The 2,686-nt window shown below is 47.7% G+C and overlaps 1 long non-coding RNA gene across 1 annotated transcript; it reads right to left on the bottom strand.

Moving 5' to 3' along the window:
- Positions 1–202: 202 nt before the first annotated feature.
- LOC104659007 lies at positions 203–999 on the bottom strand. Its single transcript, XR_747522.2, has 2 exons — positions 429–999; positions 203–335 (listed from the first exon to the last, which is right to left on the bottom strand). It is a non-coding gene; the product is annotated as an uncharacterized LOC104659007 (long non-coding RNA).
- Positions 1,000–2,686: the final 1,687 nt, after the last annotated feature.

Below are 2,686 nucleotides of genomic sequence, written 5' to 3'. Positions count from 1 at the left end.
AAAGAACTGCTCATCAGTAGGAATCCTAAGTGTACTATTGGATTTGTCCCCGAGAGTTGAAGCCATCTATGCCACACAGTTTACCGTCCTCATCAACACAGCTTTATTATTCCACAGGAGACTCTTGCCCAGGAAGATAAAAGCTGCACATAATTATATTGTTCGTTTCGGGGACTTTGCAAATAACGTTTACACAAACAGCAGATTGTACCATTTTTGAATAGATAGCATCTGATGACTGTCTTTTGGCCAAGACTCTTCAAAAACTCTTGCCTTGCCATGTCTTCCCATCCCAAACTCCTAGGTCATGGCTCTTTCCAATCCTGATCAAGTCCCTGCAGGAAAGATGCTCAAAACTCAGACATATCCCATTTGCATTTGCTTTTCTGAGATGATTCTAAGACTCTGTAAAGGGTCTTCTCCCTTACCATGGTAGCAGGAAGCCTGGCTGCCTTATCCGAGGGTTGATTTGGTGGTATTTTCAGGCATTTGACATCTGATATTCAATGTAGCATTTATCGAATGCAACACCAATCATCCTTGAATTGTAGCCAGGGAAACAGGCTCCTCAAACTTAAGTTGCCCAAGGCCACACCATTAGCAGCTGGCAGAGCCTAGGTCCAGCGACCTGCAAAGCCTGCACTCTTACTCTTCTACCTTCCCAAATTTACTGAGACTGTAATACAAAATACTTATATTCTGGTGTCTGGCTATTTTTGGGAACTGGTGGTATTCGGCTCTCAATGGTCCAGATAATTGCCCCAAGTGGACAGGCTGTGGTCCTCTGGAACACATCACCTAGGCAGGTTTCCTGGGGGGAATCACCATGGAGACCATTTCCATCGCAGGCAGCAGCAGCCGGAGCTCCCAGGACTTCTGTTTCCCTGCCCTAGGCCTGGAGAATGTTAACCATGAAAGGCAAATGGGCTTTGGTTGGAAACAAGCCATTATTAGCCACTATTTCAGGCAGCCACATTTCCCACAAGGCACTTGTGCAACAAGTTCGCAGGGAAGAGAGAAGCTGAGCCTTTGTACCGAGGGGCCAGAACACAAAGCTCATTGTGATGTTCGTGCCTCTATTCAGACGCCATGTGGTACGGACTCCACGCCAACCTGCAGACCAGATTCTTTTCTTCCCCCTCAGTAGCAAACATACACATTTGCTTTCAAGTAGGCAGAATTTGCCCATGGGTGGTCTTTGATTTGGAAGAAATCAACTTCAAAGTGGTGACTCACAAAAAACAAAGGTGGCTAGACTCATTCAGTGCTCGGGAAACGGGATATGTGTGCAGAATTCACTCATCCAGAAGCAGAAGTTGAGGACAAGGAGTAAATACTTCAGGCAGACTGATCAGCCTGTTATCCTGCTCGGTCTTGTAATGGGCCATGGCTGCTGGGTCTAGAGAAGGCACACATGCGGGGCTGGGGAATCACCGAGAGCCACCTCACCCCTCCAGGAACCAGGGCTCGCCTCGACCAGGTTCCCTTTGAAGGGCTTATTCGCCTGTCCTGCCAGGGATCTTTGAGGCTGTGGGTGTGCAGCATAGAGTAAAGATTAGGGAATCGCAAAGGCTACTGGATGCCTTAGTGGAGGTGAATTTGGGCAGAATTTTCCAGACCTTCAGGTGCCAGTTTTGTCCTCTTGACAAAAGTCGAACCTCCAAATCTTCCAAAGATTTCCCCTGGTCTTGTTTCTTATTCTCTTTCCCTGTCTTATCAGAGTTGCCTGACACAAGTTTATCTGTCATAGACACACACAAACACACATTCAGCATGGCTACTTTGCAGTGGAAACCTGTACTGCACATCCACAGGTGTGGCAGGAATCCCAGATCAGAGCATCTGTGCTGGAAAGGCCCTCACTGATGACCCAGTCCACCCCACCTGGCCTCTACACCCCTTGACTTCCCTGATGAGGAAGCAGGTCCAGACAGGCCCAGACAGGCCTAGACTGTTTGGCAGAAGTCTAAGAGCCTCTGGAGTCTAACTCCCTGGGTTCAAACCCTGATCTGTCACAAGATGTGTGACACTTTGGGCAAGTGACATGACTTCCCATCCCTCAGTGTCCTCGTCTGTAAATGGGGATAACGATACCTACATCAAAGGGTTGTTTTGAAGATTAAATGGGATAATCTATGTGACGTGTTTAGCATAGTCCTTCGCACATGGTAAGTATTTAATGTTAGCTTTTATTATTACATGCCATAGAGCTGGTGCTAGAACCTAAGACCCCAGTCCTAAAACTCCACTCTTTGCCCCAGCACTATGTTCTGTCTCTTGTCCTGACACCCATCAATGGACTTTCTAGGGAGTATGACGTCAACAGTGGTGATAAAGGCGGAGAAGGCCCACTGTACTCAGTAATCCCATTTGCTTCTTAGTCGGTCTGAACCTCAGTAAGTCTGAAGCCTTTGTGGTTTCCCCTTCACCTGGACATACTTGTACCCCTGGGCACCTGCACACTCACAGAGTAGTTGCTCTTTAAGAACTTGTCCCCATTTTGGGAACCTCTTTTATTTCAGAACCATACGCAATGAGGCATTGGTTTTGCCCATGACCTCTTCCTCTATCATTCCCAAACCCCCATCGGGCCCTCCTCCCCCTCGCTCTTACCTCCTTGGCTGGTGCTGGGCCAAGCCCAAATTACTTCCCTGAGCTACTGCTCTGCCTTTTATTTCAAGCTTAT

Source organism: Rhinopithecus roxellana, chromosome 10, assembly GCF_007565055.1.
Source record: "Rhinopithecus roxellana isolate Shanxi Qingling chromosome 10, ASM756505v1, whole genome shotgun sequence".
NCBI classification, from domain to species: domain Eukaryota; kingdom Metazoa; phylum Chordata; class Mammalia; order Primates; family Cercopithecidae; genus Rhinopithecus; species Rhinopithecus roxellana.
Note: the sequence above shows the minus strand (reverse complement) of the source record. Positions and strands in the feature narration are given on the sequence as shown.